This window comes from Protopterus annectens, chromosome 4.part1 (genome assembly GCF_019279795.1).
Source record: "Protopterus annectens isolate FY-2018-M chromosome 4.part1, PAN1.0, whole genome shotgun sequence".
NCBI lineage: Eukaryota > Metazoa > Chordata > Ceratodontiformes > Protopteridae > Protopterus > Protopterus annectens.
The window spans coordinates 351,187,907-351,200,518 of record NC_056734.1 but is presented as its reverse complement, the minus strand read 5'-3'; positions in this window follow the sequence as shown (position 1 = coordinate 351,200,518).

Sequence of the window (12,612 nt, the reverse complement as noted above, 5' to 3'; positions counted from 1 at the left end):
CCCTTTTAAGGTTAGTTTACTGTACCTCTGTCAAGCAGGGACACAGAAGAGATCCCAGGGGTAAACTTACGATCTCCCATCCACTCGTCAAGATTTCTCTTGAAGAGGGTCAGAGGGGGGCTCTGCCTAACATGGATTGGGATTTTGTTCCAGAGTGAGGGAAGCCTCTGGGATATGAATCTGTCCCTCCAGAATGTCCTATTTATTTCTGTGCTGAGGTTCAAGTCCCTGGAGCATGTAGCTCTAAGGGATTTGGATTTCCTGAGGTGAAGCATGTCCATTAATTCTGGGTTGGACATGGCTTTATACGTCAGACACAGATCACCTCTGAGTAGGCAGTACGCAACTGAGTAGAGCTGAGGTTTCTTTAGCCAAACTGCACAGGGCATCTGTTTTAGCCCCTTGATCCTCTTGGTGAGGTACTTTTGGGGTCTTTCCAGTTGCTGCAGGTGTCGGGTAAGGTACATCCCAAATGGGGCATTGTATTCAATGTAATTCAGATGTTTCTTCACAGTCCTCTCAAAGCACTTCATGACGCTTGAGGTTAAGGCAACTGGTCTGAAGTCATTGAGGCAAGTAGGGTTTGGTTTCTTTGGAAGTGGGACAATACATTAGTACAGCACACAGTGATTGAAACTGTAGAGTCACTTAAGGATGTGGGCATATGGGTAGATACAGCTTTGAGTTTTTCTAATCATATCAACCAATTGGTTATTGATATTTATAGAACTATAGGTTGTATAAAAAGATTTATAAAGTCTGGGAAATCAGAAATGATGAAGTCAGTGTTTGTTAATTACATTAGACCAAAACTTGAGTATGGAATAACAATATGGAAACCTTATAAGAAAACACGCATGAGTAAACTGGAAAGAGTACATCGGAAATATACCAAGGGCATCCATGGATGTGAAAATTTAAGTTATTATGAAAGACTAAAATACCTGAACTTGTACAGTGTCTGTTACAGGTATCTGACCGGAGATCCTATTCAGGTATATAGGGCATTTAGAGACAACTATCTTTGGGAGTTTTTGGGGTTATCAAAAAGTAGTAGAGAATCATCAGACAACCTATGCAGGAGACTCTACAGGAATGAGAAGTGTACTAATTGGTTCTCTGAGACAGCAAGTGATGCATGGAACAGACTACCAAATTACAGTAAAGCAAGTAGTAGTTTAGATATTTTTAAGAACAGCCTGGGCACTTATTATGGGAACAAGTGTTTTGGTATATTGGCAGGTTAAAAGGGCATTAATGCCCATGCTTGAAATATTTGTATGTATGCATGCAGTATGTATACAATTCTAGGCATGTCTCACAGCTTAAAAGAAACAAGTGGATCACAGCAGATGTGCTAAACAATGAACTTCAGTATGGCCTGTGTAAAAATTGCACACAGGCGGCGAGAATGGAGAGTAAATGGATGACACCCAAAGTATTAAGGCAAATGTACAACTGGGTAATGATAGCAGAAAACAGGATTGGTGACTATTTTCTACAGAGAATAAAGTAACCAGGGGAGTGTTGTAGGAAACAATACTGTGGCTAAGCCTGTTTAGCACATCTGTGTATGCTATAACTAGACTGAAGCAGTGTGTAGACTATGTTTGCTGAGGATGCAATAACTATCACAGTTCTCATGAAATCATGGAGTACAACAGTAATTCCCACAAGACTTGGTAGGGGTAGTACTATAGCCAGCCTTTAATTTTAGATTAGGATTATGAAGATCATATCTGAAGTAGATTTGCAGAAGAGTGACTAGGGATATGACTGGTGGGAGTGTTCATCTCCACTAAACTCAGTCACGCATTACAATATAAGCAGGGTGAAGGGAAGGTCCAGTAAGATTTCACATTACATGGCAGGGTGTATGTGTTGCAATTCTGCCACGGCATGTGCCATTGCATTACCATGTCTGAACTATCATATATATCTGTGTAGCATATGTAGATAAAGGAGCATCATGCCAGGAAGACCATGTACAGAAGGGCTAGTAATATCAGAGTAAGGTCTGAAATGTGAAGAATGACTTAGTGTCCACACTGGTAGGAAAGGATTGCTGGGACATTAAGTAGATATGCTATCACTAACAAGTTGGAATAGCAAAGATGGCATAACTGAAGAGGAAGTAGGAGGATTCAGGGCATTTGGCTGCCTCACAAGTCATTGAAAATTCAGGTCAGTGAAGCAAGAGTGCTAAAAGCCACAGTCTATGAACTGTATTGCAGTGACCGGTACCCTTCCTTGGGAAACAAATCCATATACATATATAAATAAATAAAATACACCTGAAAGTGCAGTAATCTCAGTGCTGTTACCCAATATAAAACATACGGTAGATAGGTATATCATCCACAGGGCACCACACCGTCTTCCTAGGCAAATAGACAGAAGAAGAATGAATGTCAATGACATTTGTAAGGGGATTACTACACTAAAAGCCCGCACCTACACAGTACATCTCCTGCAAACTTCACTTTCATTGGCACACCCTATGCCTTAATTAACACCAAGCCTCCAATGTAAATAGGTGGGAGGTGTGGTTTCTTGCAGTCAGAGTGCCCATAACCTTTTATGTTTGGAGACAGTTCTGGCACACCTCTGTTAGCGGAAGTGTATTCTACCAGCTGTGGCTTTTGGCAATCTAACTTTACCAACATGTATTTCAGTAACTAGTAGGGCAAGCGAATGGCATTCTTCTGAAAGGAGATTCAAGAAGGCTTCTGTGGCAGCAGGAATATAGAAGATTCAAGTCTAATTTAAGGAGCATGTTTGTACAGAAAAGGTGACTGCATCCTGGAACAACTTGCTGGATAAAACTGGACTGCAGGTCTACAAAAAGTGTCATGAACCTGGATGTGAGATGCAATGAGAAGAAAAGCTGCAAAGGGTTGAATGCAAGAATCAGGTGGACTCAGAAGGCATCTGCTATTGTTATAGCTTACCTGTGTGTTCATATAAAAAGGGAGAGAGAAAGAGTATATTAAACTACCATAAGTGAACAAGTTCATTTTTTTGAAAACATCAGCTTTATAATGTATGGCTGACTTCTGTTTCTCCATTTCACACTGAAATCAAAGGCTCTGAAAACTGTGTTATACTGTGTTATACTGTTATTCAAAAGTCAGGATAATTACTTGCTGCTCCCATGTCAGATGCTGTAACAGTTTTGTATTGCTCAGCATTCCCATTATTGTCTTTAGTGGGAAGGAAAGCAATTAGTAGTTCAATAAAAAGGAAAAAGTAGCTAATTCAGACTTTTATACAGCTGTGACAATAATACATACCCTTTCAGCAAAATGTATTGTGCCTGCAATATGTACTTGTGACAAAATTAAAGAGTGATTGTCCAAGTGATTAAACACCTAGCAAAAGCAACGGTGTGATTCTTTTTCTTGACCTAAAAAGTACCAACCATATTGTATCTTTGTTTTTGCTATTCATTTAAAAAGTATAATAGTATGTCTGTAAAATAGCCATAAAATGTGATGTTTAAAACATTGCAGAAAGCCCAGAAAACAATACAGTTTCAATCCCAAGTTTACATTCATTTCAGTAATGACCTGTTGAACTTTGTTACCATAAATGCTCAGTGGAAATATAATTATTATTGGGCATGACTTGCATAATGCTATGATACAAGGGTAAATCTAATTCACAAGAAACCAAGTAAACAGGTTATGTACTATTCTACATTAGGATATTGTAACTGTTCTACATGTTTTGCTGAGTTTAAAGATGACTACTAACCTATTTTACTTTCACTGACAAAAATGTAGATGGGAAGAGTAATTGTCAGTTGGTCAGTCCACTCAGCATTGCATTTAATCTTTTGTTTTATATGCTGTTTACCAAAGTATGTTAATCCGGGAATTCTGGGAGTTCCAGACACTGGTACAAATGTTATAAATGGATTCAGTTTGAGTTTGTTTCTCACTGTGTTGATTATTTCAGTGGATTAGGGTGAAATATGTACAAGGTCCATTAATTTTTAACTTGAACACCCCCCTAAGGTACAATGATCCCAGCGTTAGTTTACGAGTGGCAGGATTGTGGGGGTGGTGTTGCCACACATTATGGGTGGAAGGTTAACCCTTTACAAAAAATACTTTTAATGTGTAAAAGCAAGTTTCTCACATTAATGTTATTTAAAGAAAATGTGGCATCAGAAAATGTGGCAAAAGTATTCACCTGCAATGGTGAAAGAAATCAATAAATTTAATACACAAAATGAATCAGAACAAAGAACAATTAATATCTCTTAATTTAAATAAATTGGTAACTGACATTTAAAGAAGTATAACATTATAAAAAATACTACATTAAAAAAATACTTCACATAAGTATTGCACAAGTCAATAAAAATTACACAAGTCAATAAAACACATAAACACAAACACTGCTTAATGTATATTCCAATAAATATATGTATAAATATGATATAGTGATATAAATAAACAACACTGTAGGGAACTATAATACATACACATATGCAAGTTAATCCTACTACTATGTGTCAACAATTCTCCAAAATAGGTTTGACTGAAATGAAATCATTCAGTCCAGGGGGTGTAGTGGCATCAGAAAGTAATTGCCAATAACACTCTCTAAAAGCAAGTTTACTTTTAGTATTACCCCCCTGGAGTTTTTTTTCACAATTTCTAATATACCAAATCTAAACTGGTGATCATCACCTTTATTCATAATGTGTCTGGCTAATGCATATTTTTCATCTTTGGTCCTAATACTATATGTTTTCTAAAATGCTGCTCTGTCTTACCAATGTAGTAACTAGGACATACTAAGCATTTTGCCAGATAAACAATAAATTTGGTACTACAATTCCCTTTCTTAAAAAATATTTTTGTTCTATTATAATTTCTTAAAACTAGGTCTTTATCCTCCATGATATAATAACATTGGTGACAAGCACCACATTTGTAGGTGTGAGTATTCATGTAGGTATCCTGAACTTTGATCCCTTTCTCCAATATACTTTTAAAATTCTGTCCCATCCTGTATACAAATCTTGGTTTAGTTCCTAACATCTCTATCATCTCTTCATTTATTAAAAGTGTGTGCCAATGCTTACTCATTATGTTCTTAATTTGGTCACTACAAGGTCCATATTCAATAATGCAAGATCTTTTGTAAGCATCGTTAATTTTACTCATAGTACCAAAGATTAATTTCAGTAGTATAACTAAGTTTTGTTCCTAATAATGGAGCAAATTTTTTTCCCCATTCTTCCATCACCTGAAAACTAATCTTCATCATTTGTGGGTTGTAACCTCTGTCCAAGAATAAAGAAGTAATAAACTGAATCTCATCCACCATATCTGTATAAGAAGAAGTCATTCTAAGAGCCCTTATACATTGTCCTTTGTATATATTTCTTTTAGTCTTAGTTGGGTGACAGCTTTCAAAATCTATATATGAATTAGTGAACGTCTTTTTCCTGTACATTCTAGAATAATACACATTGTCCTTTCTAGTAACTATGGTATCCAAATATGGTACTCCAATTCTACTACTGGTAGAAGTGAACTTCAGATATGGACTACTGTTATTCAAATATACTATAAAATTGTCTAATGAGTCCTGATCTCCTTCCCAGATGATATAAATATCATCTAAAAAACGCGAATAATATTTAATTCTGACATAATATTCACTATTAAAGATGGTCTCTTCTTCCCAGTTAAGCATGACCATATTGGTGTATATGGGGACACAAGCTGCCCCCATAAAAATTTCTCCTTCATAAAATATGAAGTTGTTATCCAGGACAATGGACATTAATTAATTTATAAGTTTGATTCTGTCCCATTCCAAATTACTGTGTCGAAATAATCTTTCACTAAATGCCTCTAAACCCTCTTTCTTAGGGATACACATAAATAAATTTATAACATCTATAGAGGCAAATAATAAACCGTGTTTATCTAAATGTATAGGAAATTTTGTTAAAAATTCCCATGAGTCCTTTACCATGTGCTCTACATTGCTATAAATATGTTTAAGTAATGAATCTATTGCTACCCCTAAAGGAAATGTTTTGGATTTACTGCCTGAAATAATCGGCCTGAAAGGGGGATCATTCACATTTTTGTGAACTTTGGGTATGCCCACCATCGTTGCCATAATAGGAAATTCTACCTTAAAAAATTGATACATGTCCTCAGTTATCCGATTGTCCAGAAGGAATTCATCAATATAGAGGTCTATCCTTCTGTATGCTATATTTAATTCGTTGTAAGATATAATTTCATAGTTGCCAGAATCATGTAATATATCATGTATCTTGGTATTGTATTCCATACTATCATAAACTACAATACCCCCTCCTTTATCGGGTTTCATGACTCTGATTCCATTATCAGATACTAATTCATTCAAAATGTCAATTTCATCACTGGAGAGTATTTAAATTGAGAGATATTAATTGTTCTTTGTTCTGAAGAAGCCCACGATACGTGGGTGAAAGCACTTAACGTTTCATTTTGTGTATTAAATTTATTGATTTTACTCGTGAAGTATCGCTATTTCGTGGAAGTCGTTTTCTTTCACCATTGCAGGTGAATACTTTTTGCCACATTTTCTGGGCTCATAGGCATGTAGCGTTCATTTCCACATTTTCTTTGAATTGTCTTAGAACACTATTTTATTAATGTTATTTAAAATGAATCATAGTTAATTATTTGTGGCTTCTGTACTCACAGTATTGAGTCGTACACTTCCAATAGGGCATCATTTAAATAATATGGGGTTTGAATAAGATATTATGACTTCTGTGAGTCCCTTTCTCAGTAGATGTATCAGGCAAAACAGCTGACATAGCAAAACCTGATTTATGAAATGATGTTGCTCTAATGTCAACAGACTGCTGCTGCTGAAGCCCTGCATATGAAAAAAAAAACAAAAAAACGAATTGCTGAAATCTCCAGTCTTAGTTGTGCTAACTGCAGGTTCTGAGCTAGTGGTAGAAAAATGTGTGTGTGGCATGAACAATGGACTGAGTCCAGTGTGCCTCACTCCCTAGCCTGATAGATTTTAGAACTCGCCTAAATAACAAACCTATCTTAGCAGTGACTGCCCCCCCCCACTAGTTCCAATATTCATCCTTGTACTGCTCAGATTCTGTAGCCTCTCCTGAGTGAGATATGACCATTAGCCTATAAATACCACTCAATGACTAGGACAATATTAAGTCTCTCTACCCTTTACCCTACATGACGCATCAGAGGTTGACCCCTACCCACCCTCTGAATGAATCAGCAATCAGTTCCCCTTAGCTTGCTGGTTTATCAGCAGTCTGTTTATACCCCTCTACACACAATGGGGCAACACTCGGTCTCTCTCCACCACATACTCATGTACACATGTACTCACCTTGGTGGGGATCAGCATGTTGTACTAAGGATATCTATTCTGTCCGTAATCTGCCTTCTCTCTGCATCTGACATGTTACAACCTGGTTATAAGTCCATCCTTACCTATCGATGAGGGACACAGACAAGACTCTGCAGCTGTTTTCATATAACAGGACAACAAATGGTTCACATTTCCCCAGCAGCCTAGTTAATGTGCTCATTGAGAACCCTTCACCCTTATACAACTTACATTTTCATTGTGTTCTATCACTTTCCTTCAACATGGAGACACCCTAGTATAGATTTAAAAATACTGCACTTCATTAAAGAAACATTATCAAAACCATGAAACAGTACTAACATAAGATATAAAGGGTGCATCTGAAGAAATTCTGGGGTTAGCATCTTTTAAACATTCAGGATTTAACTTTATCTGCATCTTTAGTGCAAATAATCATGTCATGGTTTCAGAAATTTCTGATTTTATGGAATCTACAAATACTAGAATGAGGACAAGTAAAATAGTTCTGTAAAATTTATTAGACTTTATTAATTTTCCAGAATCTAAAATATATGAACTGAAACAAAATATAAACAAACAGACAGATAAAGAAATGCATACATATGACTGAGACTGAAAAAAGAAGCGCAGTAGCACAATGGAAGGACTATTTATTTCAGAGCTATGGAGTACAAAGAAAAAAGAAAATAAATGTGCAGTTTAGGTCTTCAGACATGGATGGGCATGAGTTAAAATTGTTTGTTTTTTCTTTCATTATGTAGTAAACTACTTCAAGTTAAAAAGTATGTGATGTAAGGAAATGTATGGACTTAGGGGTTGATTTGCTAGGTATCAGGGCCAAACTTAAGTATGTTATTTTTGTAGGGATGAAAATCATTTAGTACAAGACCACAACAAATGGAGATGTAGCCAATGTGATGAGGGGGACATAGATAAAAAAAATGAAAGCCTGTTTGTAGAAAATGTAAGGAATTTGGACACTTTGGGTTTGATTGTCCATATTAGAAAATGAAAGAGTAGATAAAGAGGAAAGGTCAGAAGAAAGACAAAAAGTAGAAAATATTACTACAGAAGATGCTGAAAGAAAAGGTAGCATGGGGACTGGGGTACTGAAGAAACATTAAACAATAGGTAGTAGGAGAAGAAATAAGAGTTTAAAGCAAGGTTATTATTATACAGGAGGAAAAAAGATTTGCAATTTTAGACAATGAAAAGGAAAAAGGGAGAAATGGAGAAAAGAACAAGAACGTGATAGTGAAAAATCAGTTGTTGAAGGAAAAGAAAAAAAACACAAAATCTGGACACAAAACACTTACAAGAAGAGCAAAAGCATATATATGAATTTTAGCATTAAATGTGAATAGTATTCTAAACAATATAAGAGATTTGGTGGTGGGGGAATGTTAGAAAGAAATTGCTGTTTTTGCTTACTAGATACCAGATGCAATGCAAAAGAAAAAAGAAAAAGAATGCAGGTATTATTGTGGGGATCAAATGTTTTGGTTGGTAAAAAATAAGAGATGTTCTAGAGAATAGAGAAGGGACATATAAAAGGGAGATTTTTAAGACTGAAATTGAGTACATTGTTTCCTCTAAAGGCATGTAAGAAATAATAGGGATAGTACAGATGGCAGAGTTTTCAGATCATAGAGCAGTGTAGTATAGAATAGGGGATGACAGTGAAATAATAAAAGAGGGAAAAGGATAAAGAGATTAATCGCAGAGGTTAAAAAGGAGGACAAACTGATAAGAAAGAAATATTATGGAAAAATATGATAATGAGGATAATGTATGAGCAGAAGTATAAATATATATTTATAAGTGGAATGAAAAATAAAAAATGAATAATATGAAATATTAAGAAATTTTACAGAATTATGAGAAAGAGATAGAGTATGGAAGTGACAAAATAAGGTAAATAGCAATGAATGAAAAGAATAAAGAAAAAGTAAAAATGATATTATATAGGCAAAGATTTTTCTGAAAGGAAAGGAAGAAGAGGTTTCTCTTTATTTAGGCAGTAAAAATGAGAGAAGGAGAGATGAATGTTATCTTAGATGGCAAAGGAGGCAATAATGTACAAATAAGAAGATATGGAGATGGTTGCAAGTTTTTAGAGGAAATGCACGAAGAAGAGGAAATGGGCAAGAAGACAGGAAAATGAGAAAAAATACACAAAAAGGGTCTTTAGAAAATAATATAACACTAGAAGAAATAGAGACAGTTATAACAGAAACTAAGAATGAGACAGAGCCAAGACTGCATGATATAAGCTGTGAGTCTTATAAGGAAATGAGTAAAGATGAAACAGAAGCTTTTTTTTAATTAAATGAATGGATGAAGGCAGCTATAATGGAAGGACATGTATATGATGGACTGATAAAATTTATGTGGGGAAAGAATGAAAGAGAATATATAAAAAATGGAGGCCTATAACTGTAGGGAATACTAACTATAAAATATTTATAACCATACTACAAAAAAGGATGGAGAAAGTATTGCATAAGAGGTAATATGTGAAGAGATCTATGGTATAAAAGGAAGAGAAGTTAATGAAATGTTAATCATAGAAAGAAGTAATAGAGATGATACTGAATGAAAACAAAAAAGTGACACTGATAGCATGTGACACACAGTGGATATAAAAAGTGTACACAAACCTGTTAAAATGTCAGGTTTTTGTGATATAAAAAAATGAGACCACAATAAATCATTTCAAAACTTATCCCACCTTTAATGTGACCTATAACCTGTACAATTCAATTGAAAAACAAACAAATCTATTAGGGGAATAAATATAAAAAATAAAAAAAACATACAATAAGCTGGTTGCATAATTATAAATACCCTTAAACTAATACTTTGTTGAAGCACCTTTTGATTTAATTACAGCATTCAGTCTTCTTGGGTAGGAGTCTATCAGCATGCACATCTTGACTTGGCAATATTTGCCCACTCTTCCTTGCAAAAGTGCTCCAAATCTGTCAGATTGCAAGGGCATCTCTTGTGCACAGCCCTCTTCAACTCACCCCACAGATTTTCTATTGGATTTAGGTCTGAGCTCTGGCTGGGCCATTCCAAAACATTAATTTTCTTCTGGAGAAGCCATTCTTTTGTTGATTTGGATGTATGCTTGGGGCCATTGTCATGTTGAAAGATGAAATTCCTCTTCATCTTCAGCTTTCTAGTTGACACCTGAAGGTTTTGGGCCAAAAGTGACTGGTATTTGGAACTGTTCATAATTCCCTCCACCTTGACTAAAGTCCCAGTTCCAGCTGAAGAAAAGCAACCCCAAAGCATGATACTGCCACCACCATGCTTCACCATGGAGATACTGTTCCTTTGGTGATGCGAAGTGTTGTTTTTGCGCCAAACGTACCTTTTGGAACTGTGGCCAAAAAGTTCAACCTTGGTCTCATCAGACCATAACACATTTTCCCACATGCTTTTGGGAGACTTGATATATTGTTTTGCAAATTTTAGCTGGGCCTGGATGTTTTTCTGTGCCAGAAAAGGCTTCCGTCTTGCAACCCTACCCCATAGCCCAGACATATGGAGAATATGGAAGATTATTGTCATATGTAGTACACAATCAGTACTTGTCAGAAATTCCTGCACCTCCTTCAGTGTTGCTGTAGGTCTCTTGGCAGCCTCCCTGACCAGTTTTCATCTTGTCTTTTCATCAATTTTGGAGAGACACCCAGTTCTTTGCAATGTCTCTGTTATCCCATATTTTCTCCACTTTTTGATGACTGTCTTCACTGTGTTCCATGGTATATCTAATGCTGTGGAAATTTTTTTGTACCCTTCTCCTGACTGATACTTTTCAACAATGAGATCCCTTTGATGTTGTATAAGCTCTCTGTGAACCATGGCTTTTACTGTAGCAGGCAACTGAGTAAATGTCCGGAAAATCCTACTAGGACAGCTGAACTTTATTTGGGGTCAATCAGAGTCTCTTTAATTGATGGCAGGTGTGTACCCAAGAAGACTGAATGCTGTAATTAAATCAAAAGGTACTTCAAGAAATTATTAGTTTAAGGGTGTGCACACTTATGCAACCAGCTTATTGTACATTTTTTATTTTTTTTATATTTTTTCTCCTAACAGTTTTGCTTGTTTTTCAATTGAATTGTGCAGGTTATTGGTCACATTAAAGGTGGGAAACATTTTGAAATGATTTATTGTGGTCTCATTTTTTATATCACAAAAACCTGGCATTTTAACAGGGGTGTGTACACTTTGTATATATATCCACTGTAGTTAAAGCCTTTGATAATGTGAGCCATGAAGCAATGTGGCAAATTTTGCAAGAATATGGTATAGAGGAAAATATTAATATAATAAAGGAATATTATGAAAATTCATGGGTATATTTTATGCTAAATGGATGGGAAAAATGGGTGTTAAGAAAGGAATAAAGCAGGGATGTCCAATGAGTATATGCTTATTTGTGTTAGTAATGAATGTAGTAGTAGATGTATGAAATGAGGAAGGTAAGATAAGAGACAGAAGAAAATGTTAAATTAGCAATATGCGTGAAATACACAGATGATTTCATTCTAATAACAAAAAACAAGGGATGGATACGCGAGGTTCAATAAGAAATGAAAAGCTGTTAAAAGCTGATTTGCAGTTAAAGAGTAAGGGATTTGATGAGATAAAACAAACAAATGGCATATATTTTATAAAAAAAGGAAATGATTTTGGAAGTGGCATTTGCTGAGCATGAAATTTTAATCAGTCAAAGAAGAGAGATATTGGAACAAATAAAATATTGTTAGCTTGGTAGAAAATGTGTAATTTATCATTTCAGAAAAAAAGGCATGCATGTTGAATACTTCTGTATTATTAAAAATAGCATATTTAGGTGGAATATATATATATATATATATATATATATATATATATATATATATATATATATATATATCCCACTCAAATAGAAAAATAGTTATTAGAGATGTTTCTAGCTTCATTTGGGGTTCAGTGCTGAGACTGGTGAGAATATGGATAAGTTGTAATGAAAAGAAGAAGTTGGTTTGAATTAAAAAAAATCCTGTGTACATTTAGCATTTATGCATTTATTCTGGGCAATGGCAAAGGTAAAAGAAAGGCAAAAATGGTAGGTATGATGTTAAATGAAAAATATAAAAATGTATGGGAAGAAAAAAGCAATGCAAGAACAGGATGGAAGAAAAAAATATGAGA